The sequence below is a fragment of the Neofelis nebulosa genome, chromosome 8 (genome assembly GCF_028018385.1).
Source record: "Neofelis nebulosa isolate mNeoNeb1 chromosome 8, mNeoNeb1.pri, whole genome shotgun sequence".
Classification (NCBI taxonomy): domain Eukaryota; kingdom Metazoa; phylum Chordata; class Mammalia; order Carnivora; family Felidae; genus Neofelis; species Neofelis nebulosa.
This window is the reverse complement of record NC_080789.1, coordinates 33,207,682-33,222,411: the sequence shown is the minus strand read 5'-3', so window position 1 is coordinate 33,222,411 and position 14,730 is coordinate 33,207,682. Positions and strand designations below refer to the sequence as shown.

Genomic DNA, 14,730 nt, shown 5'->3' with positions numbered 1-14,730 from the left:
GTTTAACCATCATGTAAGACACTTCTGATCGACATATCCAATAATTTTCAGTTTCTTCTATGTTACCTGGCTCCACTTTAGGAGTTGAAAAAGTTATATAACTCTTTTTAAATGTGAAACTCCTATGAAGGTTAAAATGTTTAGGTACATTTTTAACTATCAGGTAAAATTTTGGTAACTATTATGTTAGAGCCAGTTAGGATAGGTATAGCATATGGATGAAGTCTCTGAATTTGGTGGTTATAAGAGTCCCTGGGCAGATGTGGCCAGAGGCTGAGAGTGTCAGAATTTTTAAAGTGATTCTAAAATGGATGATTTGGTTTAATTAGAGTCAAATAATATTAAGCTTTCTCTACTTTAAAATTTTATATTTTGCCATTCATTAATTTTATGTTCTCTGTTAGCAGATATTAATTAAACATTACTTTATGAAAGATACTACTTTAAGAACTGGGAATTCATAAGTAGGACAAATATCCAACATTTATCAAATGCTTATTAGGTACTAGGCTATTCTGAGTGTTTATGATATGTCAATAAAATCACCCCTCACACATTTCTATGAGTTAGATAAAATTTTTGTCCACATTTTACATATTAGGAAATTAATAAAGAGTTTAGCTATTTGCATCAAGTAACAGCTCTATAAGTGAAGGAACCATGATCAATGTCCAAGAAATCTGACCACAGAAACTAAACATGAACATGAAAATGTTTTATAGGGGGAAGGGCAAAGATGGAAAAGCAGCATGGGATTTCTCTGCTTCTCTCTTCCTTGAAATGCAACTAGATCAGCACCAAACCATTTTTCAACCTAAAAAACTGATCTGAGGATTAACTCAACAATCTGCATAACTTGGGCCACAGAACTCGGCAGGTGCATGTTGTGGAAAGATGAACTGGGGGAGAGAGAAGCTGTGGCAGGTAGGGAGTTGTTTTTGCAAAAGGACATAGAAATGGGGGAAGAGTACAGGAAAAGCACTCACCCCAAAAGTAGCTGCAGGGAAAGAGAAAGAGTGGAAACACCTACATGTGACTGAACAAGAAAGGGAGAAAGGAGAAAGGAGAAAGGAGAGGGTTTCAATACCATTATGACTCTATAAATAGAGGAGAGCAGTTGGAAATTCCACACCTCAATATCTTATGGTGCTCTGGTGGGAAGGGTGAATCCCCAGGAGCAGGCAAGGTCCAAGGTTCATGGGGTCCATGGGTCACATGGGGAGAAGTGGTTCCCCAGAGGGTCAGAACAGGTCCAAGCCACAGGGCCCTCAGAAGTGAGGGGTTTGGAAACACGTGTGAGATAAAATTCAGGAGGGAAGTGCCACCTGGCAGGCTGATGGCTTGGACATGGACAGTATAGAGATGGCCAATGGACAGAAGCCAGAGACAAAGGAGGGGAGCTTGATCACTGGTCACTGAGAGTGCAGTGTTCCTGTGCCAGAGACTGGGAAGGTGGGTAAAGCCATTTTCACCTCCCCTATGCATGCACATACACACGCACATGCATGCATGCCACACCTATTCACCCCAGTAAGCTAAGCAGCACCACTTAGTCAAGAAGGGAGCTGTTAAAACCCTCATCAAACTGTACCAAGCAAGTTTTAGAGGATCACCACAAGTCTCTCTCTACCAGCTTACTATATGAATTATAAGGTACTTCATATTTTGACTTCTAGGGGAAGCTGAATGTAATTTCATTCATAATTCATTCTATTCACTGGTCCACCTATTCATTTAATTTTATTTTTCTTTTCTTAATCTTGGATACAAAAAGAAAAAATTATTTTTATTTTCTGTTTTATAGAAAAATGAAGTTTGTTAATATATTTTTTATTTTTCTGTAATTTTTATTCTATTTTACTTTCTTCATTTTATTTTATTCTATATTATTGTGTGCATTTTTTTCATACTTTTTTTTTCTTTCCTTATTTTTTATTCCTGTTTTTTCTCTGTTCATTCAAGCTTCTTTCAACAACCAGACCAAAACACACTTAGGATCTAGCTTCCTTTATTTGAGTTTTTGTGTTGTTCTTAATTTTTTTTTAATTTTTAGTCTTTACTTTATTAATCCTTTTTCTTCCTCCAAAATGACAAAACAAAGGAATTCACCCCACAGGCACGAACAGACAAGCAGGGACTTCATCAACATAGATATAAGCAAGATGTCTGAACTAGAGTTTAAAATCACACTAATAAGAATACTAGCTGGGGTTAAAACAAGCATAGAATCCCTTTCTTCAGAGATAAAAGAAGTAACATCAAGTCAGGATGAAATTAGAAATACTATAAACGAGGTGCAATCTTGTATGGATGCCATGGCAGCAAGGATGAATGAAGCAGAACAGCAAATCAGTGATTTGGAAGAAAAAAAAATTATGGAGAATAATGAAGCAGAAAAAAAAGAGGAAAATTAAGGCAGAAGAACACAATATAAATATTAGAGAACCCAGTGACTCATTTAAAGGGAATAACATCAGAATCACAGGAGTCCCAGAAGATGAATAGAGAGAAAAAGTGGTAGAAGTTTTATGTAAGCAAATCATAGAAGAAAACTTTCCTGACCTGGGGAAAGACACAGAAATCAAAATCCAGGAAGCACAGAGAACTCCCATTAGATTCAACAAATAACCCAACTATACAAATCAATTAATCACAAACATAAAGAAACTCATTGATAATAATACCACAATATTGGGAACTTCAATATCCCACTGACAGCATGGACAGATCATCTAAGCAGAAAACCAATAAGGAAATAATGGCTCTGAATGACACACTGGACTGGATGGACATAACAGATATATTTAGAACATTTCATCCTAAAGCAGAAGAATACCACATTGTACTTGAGTGCACATGGGACATTCTCCAGAATAGAACATACTAGGACACAAATCAGCCCCCAAAAAGTACAAAAAATTGAGATCATACCACACGTATTTTCAAACAATAATGCTATGAAACTGAAAATCAACCCACAAGAAAATCTTGGAAAGACAAGGAATACTTGGAGATTAAAGAACATAAAACTAAGAATGAATGGGTTAACCAAGAAGTTAAAGAGGAAATTAAAAGGTGCATGGAAGCCAATGAAAATAATATCACTACAACCCCAAACCTCTGGGATGCAGAAAAGGCAGCCATAAGAGGGAAGTATATAGCAATTCAGGCCTTCCTAAAGAAAGAAGCAAGGTCTCAGATACACAACTTAAACTTATGCCTAAAGAGCTTGAAGAAGAACAGCAAATAAAACACAAAAATATCAGAAGATGGGAAATAATAAAGATTAGAGAAGTCAATGCTATCAAAACAAAAAAACAAAACAAAACAAAACAAACAAAACAAAACAAACAAACAAAAAAAGCAGTAGGACAGATCAATGAAACCAGGAGCTGGGTCTTTAAAAGAATTAACAAAATTGATAAGCCCCTAGCCAGTTTGATCAAACAGAAAAAAGAAAGGACCCAAATAAATAAAATCAAGAATGAAAAAGGAGAGATCACAACCAATACTGCAGAAATACAAACAATAAGAGAATATTATGAACATTATACGCCACTGAATTGGGCAATCTGGCAGAAATGGAAAAATTCCTAGAATCATATAAAGTACCAAAATTTAAACAAAAAGAATAGAAAATTTGAACAGACCCATAACCAGTAAAGAAATCTAATTAGTAATCAAAGAACTCCCAAAAAACAAAGAGTTCAGGGCTGGATGGCTTTTCAAGGGAATTCTACCAAACATTTAAAGAAGAGTTAACACCTATTCTTTTGAAGCTATTCCAAAACAGAGAAATGGAAGGAAAACTTCAAAACTCATTTTATGAGGCCAGAATTACCTTGATTCCAAAACCAAAGATCCCACTAAAAAGGCAAACTATACACCATTTCCCTGATGAACAAGGATGCAAAAATTCTCAAGAAGATACTAGCCAACAGTATCCAACAATACATTAAAAGAATTATTCACTACAATCAAGTGGAATTTATACCTGGGAATGCAGGCCTCATTCAATATCCACAAATCAATCAATGTGATACATCAAACTAATAAAAGAAAGGAGAAAAACCACATGATCTTCTCAATAGATGCAGAAAAAGCATTTGACAAAACACAGCATCTTTTCTTGATATAAACCTTCAAGAGTGTAGGCAAGAAGGATCATACCTCAAAATCATAAAAGCCATATACAAAAAACCCACTGCTAATATCATCCTCAATGGAGAAAATATGAGAGCTTTCTCCCTAAGATCAGGAACACAAAAGGGATGTCCACTCTCACCACTGTTATTCAACATAGTATTGGAAGTCCTAGTTTCACCAATCAGACAACACAATGGAATAAAAGGCATCCAGACCAGCAGGAGGAAGTCAAACTTTCACTCTTTGCAGATGGCATGATTCTTTACATGGAAAACCCAAAATATTCCACCAAAAACCTTCTAGAACTGATCCATGATTTCAGCAAAGTCACAAGACATAAAATCAATGCACAGAAATTTGTTGCATTTCTATACAGCAATAATGAAGAAACAGAAAGAGAAATCAAGGGATCAATCCCATTTACAATTGGATCAACATCTATAAAATATTAAGAATAACCCTAACCAAAGAGATGAAAAATCTATATGCTGAAAACTGTAGCAAGCTTATGAAAGTAATTGAAGAAGAGACAAAACATGGAAAAAATATTCCATGCTCACGGATTGGAAGAACAAATATTGCTAAAATATTGATACTACCCAAAGCAATCTACATAGTCAATGGAATCCCTATCAAAATAACATCAGCATTCTTCACAGAACTAGAACAAACAATCCTAATTTGTATGGAACCAGAAAATACCCCGAATAGCCAAAGCAATCCTGAAAAAGAAAACCAAAGCTGGAAGCATCACAATTCCAAACTTCAAGATGTGTTTCAAAGTTGTAATCATCAAGACAATATGGTACTGACACAAAAACAGGCACCTAGATCAATGGAATATAATAGAGAACCCAGAAATGGACCCAGAAACGTATGGCCAGCTAATCTTTGATAAAGCAGGAAAGAATATCCAATGGAATAAAGACAGTCACTTCAGCACATGATGTTGTGAAAATTGGATGGCGACATGCAGAAGAATGAACATGGGGCACTTTCTTACACCATTTACAAGAGTAAACTCAAAATGGATGAAAGACCTAAACATAAGACAAGACTCTTGACATGACGCTTTGACAAGACGTCAAAATCCTAGAGGAGAAAGCAGGCAGCACTTCTTTGACCTCAGCCATAGCAACTTCTTACTGAACATGTCTCCTGAGGCAAGGGAAATAAAAGCAAAAATGAACTATTGGGACCTTGTCAAGATAAAAAGTTTCTGCACGGCAAAGGAAACAATCAGCAGAACTAAAAAGCAACCAACATAATGAGAGAAGATATTTACAAATGATGTATCAGATAAAGGGTTAGTATCCAAAAATCTAGAAAGAGCTTAATAAACTTAACACCCAAAAAACAAATAATCCAGTGAAGAAATGAGCAAAAGACATGAATAGACACTTTTTCAAAGAAGACATACAGATGGCTAATAGGCACATGAAAACATGCTCGACACACCAGCATCGAGGAAATATAAATTAAAACCACAATGAGATACCACCTCACACCCATCAGAATGGCTAAAGTTAACAACTCAGGCAACGACAGATTTTGGTGAGGATATGGAGAAAGAGGAAAGCTTTTGCACTGCTGATGGGAATGCAAACTGGTGCAGCCACTCTGGAAAATAGTGTGGATATCCCCCATAAAATCAAAAGTAGAACTCCCCTATGACCCAGCAATTGCACTACTAGGTATTTATCCAAAGGATCCAAGTGTGCTGTTTCAAAGGGGCACATGCACCCCCAACGTTTACAGCAGTGCTATCAACAAAAGCCAAAGTATGGAAAGAGCCCAAATGTCCATCGACAGATGAATGGATAAAGAAGAGTGGTATAAACACACAATTAAGTATTACTTGGCAATCAAAAAGAATGAAATCTTGCCATTTGCAACTATATAGGTGGAACTAGAGTGTATTACTCTAAGCAAAATTAGAGAAAGACAAATATCATTTGACTTTACTCATATATGGAATCAAAATACAAAACAGATGAACATAAGGGAAAGGTGGCAAAAATAATATAAAAACAGGGAGGGCACAAAACATAAGAAACTTTTAAATATAAAGAACAAACTGAGGGTTGCTGGAGGGTTGGGGAGTGGGGGGGGGATGGGCTAAATGGGCAAGGGGAATTAAGCAAGACACTTGTTGGGGTGACCACTGTGTGTTATATATAGGGGATGAATCACTGGATTATAGTCCTAAAATCATATTGCACTCTATGCTAACTAACTTGGATGTAAACTAAATATGAATAAAAAAACAAGACTAATTTAAACACATAATGAACACAATGACCATATTAAAGAACTTTTTCTTTGGGCATATTGTGTATAATGAAAATGTGTTTTTCTCTAGGACCTGAAGCCCATATTCCAATTTATTTCTGTGATAGAGCCAAACTTCTATTATAACATTCATCAGTGACATTCAATTATTGAGTCTCTTTTTCCAAATCTTCATGGTAAACTCTTTGAGAGCCATAATAAATATTGTCCTATTATGTTGCAATATGATGTAAGAGAATGGAGAAGATTATTTGTTTGGAAGATAGAAATATTATTTTGAAAGATTAATTTGAGGGGCACCTGGGTGGCTCTGTTGGTTAAGCACCGACTCTGGCTCATGTCATGATCTCAAGGTTCATGATTTTGAGCCCCATGTTGGGCTCTGTGCTGACAGCTCAGAGCCTGCAGCCTGCTTTGAATTCTGTGTCTCCCTCTCTCCCCGCCCCTCCCCTGCTCGCACTGTCTCTCTCCGTCATAAATAAAATAAACATAAAAAAAAAGAGATGAATTTTAGTACCTTAAAATAATCACTTTGGCCCTTTTTGTCTTAGATTGAGTTCTAGTCTCTTCACCCTTGGTTTACTATGTTCCCTTATTGCGTAATGTCATCCACCAAAATTATTTTGCATTACTCAATATACAATATTTTGGCTTCTTACAACAAATCATTGGGTAATAACAGATAAATTTCAAAATAATTAAAGTAGATTTACTTTATTGTTTTTATGTATCAATTTACATATCTCTCCAAGCAATATATTCTCTATTATTATTATTATTATTATTATTATTATTATTATTATTCTCAAGTTAGTTAATATACAGTGTAGTCTTGGTGTAGGACCCCAGCGGTTCATCACTTACATATAACATTCAGTGCTCATACTGACAAGTGCCCGTCACCCATTTACCCCACCCCCATCAACCCTCAGTTTGTTCTCTTGTTTAAGAATCTCTTATGGTTTGCCTTCCTCTCTGTTTTTATTTTTCCTTCCCTTCCCCTATAATCATCTGGTAAGTTTCTCAAATTCCACATGAGTGAAATCCTGTGATATCTCTCTTTCTCTGACTGAATTATTTTGCTTAGCATAATACCCTCCAGTTCCATCCACGTTGTTGTAAATGGTAAGATTTCATTCTTTTTGATATATCAATTATCTATTGATAATGCTGCAATAAACACTGGGCTGCATGTAAACTTTCTAATTTATATATTTGTATCCTTTGGGTAAATACCTAGTAGTACAATTCCTGGATCTTAGGGTAGGTCTTATTCTTAGTTTCTTGACGAAACACCATACTAGTTCCTGGAGTGACTGCACCAATTTGCATTCCCAAGAAAAGTACAATAGGGTTCCCATTTCTCCACATCCTTGCCAACATCTGTTGTGTCCTGGTTTGTTAATTTCAGCCATTCTGACAGGTGTGAGGTGGTATCGCATTGTGGTTTTAATTTGTATTTCCTTGATGATGGGCGATGTCGAGTATCTTTAGATGTGTCTGTTAGCCATTTGGATGTCTTCTTTGGAAAAGTGTCTATTCATGTCTTTTGCCCATTTCTTACCTGGATTATTTGTTTTTTGAGTGTTGAGTTTGGTATGTTCTTTATAGATTTTTTTATCTTTACCTGATATGTCATTTGCAAATGTCTTCTCTCATTCCATCAGTTGCCTTTTAGATTTGCTGATTGTTTCCTATACTGCACAGAGGCTTTTTATCTTGATGAGGTCCCAGTGGTTCATTTTTGCTTTTATTTCTCTTGCATCTGGAGACATAGTGAGTAAGAAGTTGCTGTGGTCAAGGTCAAAGAGGTTTTTGCCTGTTTTCTCCTCCAGGATTGTGATAGTTTCCTGCCTCACATTTAGGTCTTTCATACATAATGAATTCATTTTTGTGTATGGTGTGAGAAAATGGTCCAGTTTTATTCTTCTGCATATTGCTGTGTTAGCACTATTCTCCCAACACTATTTGCTAAAAGGACTCTTTTTTCCATTAGATACTCTTTCTTACTTTGGTCAAAAATTAGTTGGCCATATATTTGTAGGTCCATTTCTGGTTTCTCTATTCTATTGCATTGATCTATGTGTCTTTGTGTGTGTGTGTGTGTGTGTGTGTGTGTGTGTGTGTGTGTGCCAGTACCATACTGTCTTGATTACAGCTTCATAATACAGGTTAAAGTCTGAGATTGTGATGCCTCCAGCTTTGGTTTCCTTTTTTAACATTACTTTGGCTATTCGGGATCCTTTGTGGTTCAACACAAATTTTAGGATTGTTTGTTCTAGCTCTGTGAAGAATTCTGGTGCTGTTTTAATGGAGATTACATTGAATGTGTAGATTGTTTGGGGTTGTATTGACATTTTAACAATATTTATTATTCCAATCCATGAGCATGGGATTTTTTTTCCATTTCTTTGTGTCTTCTTCAGTTTCTTTCATAAACTTACTACAGTTTTCAGTGTACAGACCTTTTACCTTCGATAAGGTTTATACTCAGGTATTTTATGGTTTTTGATACAATTGTAAATGGAATCAATTCCCTGATATCTCTTTCTGTTGCTTAATTATTGATGTATAGAACTGCAGCTGATTTTTGTACATTGATTTTATATCCTGCGAATTTGCTGAATTCATGCATTAACTCTAGCAGTTTTTTCATGTGGTCTTTTGGGTTTTCCACATAGAGTATCATGTCATCTGTGAAGAGTGAAAGTTTGACTTCCTTGTCAATTTGAATGCCTTTTATTTTGTTTTGTTATCTGATTGTTGAGGCTAGGAATTCCAGTACTATGTTGAACAGCAGTGGTGAGAATGGACATCTCTGTCATGCTCCTGATCTCAGGGGGAAAGCTCTCAGTTTTTCTCTATTCAGGATGATATTAGCTGTGAGCCTTTCATATATGGCTTTTATGATATTAAGATATATTCCTTCTATTTTGACTTTCTGAGGGTTTTTACTAAGAAAGGATGTTGTATTATGTCAAATGCTTTTTCTGCATCTATTGACAGGATCATATGGTTCTTATCATTTCTTCTATTAATGTGATGTATCATGTTGATTGATTTGAGAATACTGAACCAACCCTGCAGCCCAGGAATGAATTCCACTTGATCATGGTGAATAATTCTTTTAATGTACAGCTAAACTTGATTTCCTAGTATCTTGATGAGAATTTTTGCATCCAGGTTCATCAGAGATATGGTTCTCCTATTTTTGTTTATCCCTGTTAGATTTTGTCTCATTTTTATTTTTATTTTCTTAATTTTTTAACATTTATTTATTATTGAGAGATAGGGAAAGACAGAGTGTGAGCATGAGAGGAGCAGAGAGAGGAAGAGACACAGAATCCGAAGCAGGCTCCAGGCTAGGAACCGACAGCATGGAGCTCAACGCAGGGCTCAAACTCACAAACTATGAGACCATGACCTGAGCCTTAGTTGGATGCTAAACCGAATGAGCCACCCAGGTGCCCCTCATTTTTAATTATTCAAAAGACACCTTTACTTACCACATGCAAGTATTTTATATTCCCATAAGACTGGTTTGAATATTCATCATTAATTCTCAAATTAAACCCACTGAGTATAACTAACTATGTAAATAAACACTGGAGTTATTTTGATTGAATAAAGATTAAATAGAAACATATAAAACTTTTTAAAAGTAAAAGTTCTAAAGTAAATGGAGAGTTATTTCAGACTGCCTATATCACTAAGTTTCAAGAATCCTAAGGTGAAGCTCTGATCTCTGATAGGAATATATGAGGAGAGAGTGTGGCAGCACTGATTTTGATTGTTTTCCTCAAGCTAACTGAAGAAACAAAATGAAGTATTGCAAAAACTCTATAGGCAACCATGCTTAGCTGGGAACAGGATTGCTAAGAGCAAGTCAGAAAGACAGGCAGGTAATTAGCAAATCAGCAAAGCATGTCTGGTGAAAGCAAATGGAAACATATAACCCCCACAAAAAAAGAAAAGATAACTTGTAATTAAAAGATATCCCTGATTGGTGAGTGAGGGTAACATTTAAATAAGGAGAAATTATTAGGTTAAATAATATATGAGTAAAGAAACTTGCCAGTGGTTCTAAATATGGTCACATTTGTTTCATATTTCAGTGAAAAACAATTTTAATAAAATACATGTTAGTAAAAGATTCAACAAGAACTCATTTTGGTCAGGAAGAAAATATTTTATAAGCTATTTAGAAATCCAAGAATAAAATGGGAACAACAAACAAAGCAATTGTATACACCGTGATTATGGTGACTACAAAAGAGGAAAGATTGATGTGAAGATAAGGAGAAATTCAGGCTGTAGACAAAGTACTGTGAGATTATGTGGATAAGAATTTGAGACATGGATTAAAAAAAATGTGTCCAACCTAAAAGCTAAAGGATATCTTGGGCATATGTCTCTCATGCCATTTTTCTTGCTGGTATTTTATCCACAACTAACCAAGTGTACATGAATATACATGGCCTTTTCATTCCTGCCTACTGACAATACTGCATGGAAAGAAACTCTAAAGGGAGATAGTCAGAGAGCTGTGAACAAGTTAGGAGAATACCTCATTCATCAATAGTGAAATGCTTTGGGTTGGAGTATAACATGATAAAATACTATTGTGGGTACTGATGAATTAAGGGTTGCAAGCTCTAGCATTTGCCTAAAGACAGATTGGATTTTCACAATAAATTGTGATTAACAGAGTTGTTTTAGGACACCTGTAAAGGAGTCAGAAGACCTAATTACACCAGTAACTAAAAATTTGATATTAGGGATTTTACTCAACCTCATTAGACATTCAACCTCATGGTTTCATCTTTCTTTTCCTTTCCATCTTAGATTACATTGCTAATCACATCATTGTTCTCTTGGCAACACTTAGGTAGTCTTGAAAAAGTTAAGCATAGAGTTACTCTATACCCGGAAATTCTAGGTATATACTCAAGAAAATTGAAAACATATGTAAACACAAAACACAGAAATGTCCGTAGCTGTATTATTCATGACAGCTGAAAGCAGAAACAGCAATGTCCACTAATTGATGAATGGATAAACAACATGTGGTATGCCCATGCAATGGAATAATATTGAACCACAGTTGGAATGGACTTTTAAGACATACCACAGCATGGATGAATTTTGAAGTTATGATACTAAATGGAAGAATTCAGACGCAAAATATGAATTATTATATGATTCTATTTATAAGAAATGTCCAGAATAGACAGATCTACAGAGACAAATAGTAATTTAGTGGTGCAAGGGGTTGTGATGGAGTAGAAAATGAGGAGTGACTGCTAATGGGTACCTGTTTTTGTTTTTGGTTGATGGAAATATTCTGGAATTACAATTTGTGAATATAGTAAAAGCCACTGAATTGTATACTTTCATAGATATTTTGTTAGGTGAAGTTTATCTCAATAAAAATAAAAGTCAATACATTCTATGTGGATTTTGAAGTTAAGTATAAATAATAATTAAGATTGTAGATTCCTTTAAAAAGTCATGTTTATGTACTTGGATTAGTAAGAGGTGACTGGGTGGCTCAGTTGGTTGAGCGACTTACTCTTGAATTTGGCTCAGGTGATGATCTCATGGTTCATAGGATCGAGCCCCATGTCAGGCTCCAGACTGAGCATAAAGCCTGCTAAGGATTCTGTCTCTCTCTTTCCCTTTCTCTCTCTCTCTCACTCTCTCTTTGTCCCTCTCCCCCACTCATGCTCTCTGTGCCTAAAAGAAAAAAAAGAAAAAAATAACAAAAGGAAAACAACAATTACTTTGACTACATTAGAGTTATGATGTCTGCTTATCAAAAGAAATCATGTGTGAATGGACCATAATGCCCCAAATGGAAGAAGATATTCACAGCTAACAAAAAGTTCATATTTAGAATGCAAGAAAGTTTTCACAAGTCAATAATAATAAATAACCTTATTAAAATTGGAAAATAGGCAAAAACAGGAATTCAAAAAAGAATATACAGATGATCAATAAATATATTTAAAAACAATCTTATTTTAAAAATGCTCATTAGTTCTTCCTGTAAGCGGCCCCAGGTGGTTTCTGAAAATAGTTTGTTATTCACTTGACCCAGAAAACTCAACAAAATCATGCAAGTAGGAGTTTCAAATCTTCAGTTTTCACTTTAAGAACACATGTGAAACTGCCCAGGTGCTCTGAAAAGCCACCAAGTATCTGAAAGATGTCGCTTTGCAGAAGCCATGTGTGCCATTCTGTTGCTACAATGGTAGAGTTGTAGGGATTCCCAGGCCAAACAGTGGGGCTGGATATGGGGTCAGTGGCCCAAAAAGAGTGCTGAATTTTTACTTCACATGCTTATACATGCAGAGAGTAATGCTGGACTTAAGAGTTTAGATGTAGATTCTCTGCTCATTGAGCATATCCAGGTGAACAAACTCCCAGGATGCATTGTAGAATTTACATGGCTCATGGTTGGCCTAACCCCTACATGAGCTTTCCCTCCCACGTTGAGATGATTCTTACTGAATAAGAGCAGATTGTTCCTGAACCAGAAGAGGAAGTTGTACAGCAGTAAAAGATATTCAGAAGAAACTGAAGAAACAAAAACTATGGCCTGGAGTAAATTCTAAATAAAATAAATGCAAATAAAAGTTTAAAAAAATGCTCATTATTCATTAGAAAAGTAAAATGAAAACTAAACTTATGTACTACTGTATAAGATCAGAATGAATAAAATTTTCAAAAATGACAACATCACATGCTGGCAACAATATAAATTAGCATATCTTCTTTGTTGCTGTTGGAAATTCAAATTGATACTACTGTTTTGGAAAACTCTTGAGCCTTAGCTACTAGAATGGACATATGCATATGGTATGACCCAGTGATTCTACTCTTCAGTATCAGTCAACAAAGTGTCAGTCTGTGTGTACCAAAAAACATATACAAGAATGTTCATAGCATTGTTCTTTGAAACCAAATTTCAACAGTAAAGTGGACGATGTTATATTTTTATCGTCATTGAAAATTAATGAATGGTATACAAAAAATGAGATTTAACCTCACCTATATCATGGGTATGAATGCAACCACACATGAAATTATCCATTTAATTAAAAATACATGCAAATCTAATCTATGTTATTAGAAGTCATGATCTTGATTTAAGAGTAAGGGGGCATGGATTCACTGGAAGAAGGAATGGATAGCAATTTCCACACATGCTACTAATGTTCTGTATCTTGAACTGGGTGGAAGCTATGCAATCACTGAGTAACTAATTATAATTTCTGCATTCTTCTGGGTATTGGAACTTAAGATACATTATTAATGCAAATTACTGAATAATATTATACATACAATCTTACATGTACTTCTGAATAAAACCATACCCATAAATTGATATATAACATTAAAATATCTAATGTATTCACAGTTTTTAAATGTATTCCATATATATTACATAGAAAATATAGATGTTTAATGTTTACAAATATAAATGAAAAGTCTAACTGGATAAAACATAATATTTAGCAGTGCTTACTTCTGAGTATTAGCCTAGGAAGGGGGTTACAAACAGGGACTCGCTATTTTCTTCCAAAATATTAAAATTTTATTTCACTGAGGTAATTCATGTGCAACTTATATAATGTTTAAATGCAAAATCACAAGCAACATTAAATAAATATTTTCTCATTAATGTTTTCAGAGCTATCAGTTTTAAATCACTGCAATGCAGTATGGGATCATTATTGAGGAAATACTCTGTGGTAAAAATCATTCACTTGCATCAAGGCATTTTCAGATAGTGAACAATATTCAGCAAGCAATAAAGTGAAATCTTGGTAATAATTTCTATTCCTATCTTCTATACTTTCTTAAATCTGCAAACTTTAAAATCTTGGCAAGTTTTTCAGGTATTCAGGACTGTGGAATTACATGGAAGCATTTCTCTCATAAATCTGTTTTAAAATTTTACAATTCAATATTTTATGATCCTGCTTCAAATCTATATGGCAGACACTTTCTACATTTCATTCTTCTTGACAGCAGTGGCCCTTTACACTTGTTTTCAAAAGAAAAATCTAACCACATGAGGAAGTTCAAAACAACATTGTCCATGAAATTCTAGTCATTTTTTTCTACTCAAAATAGATAATGCTTATACTTAACATGTTCCCTGACACTATTCTGCAATTATCAAATTTCCCAAAAGAAAAGGATTTCTGTTTTTCAATCTATTTATTTAGTGATGTCCCAATTAGTTTTATTTAAAACTACATGGGTAACATACTTTTTGGGGTC

The 14,730-nt window shown here is 34.9% G+C and overlaps 1 protein-coding gene and 1 pseudogene across 3 annotated transcripts in view; one reads left to right on the top strand and one right to left on the bottom strand.

Moving 5' to 3' along the window:
- MGAT4C (MGAT4 family member C) overlaps positions 1 to 14,730 on the bottom strand; it is a 742,934-nt gene that overhangs the window by 559,195 nt on the left and 169,009 nt on the right. The window lies entirely within an intron of this gene.
- Positions 7,916 to 13,059, top strand: LOC131483796 (large ribosomal subunit protein uL22-like; annotated as a pseudogene).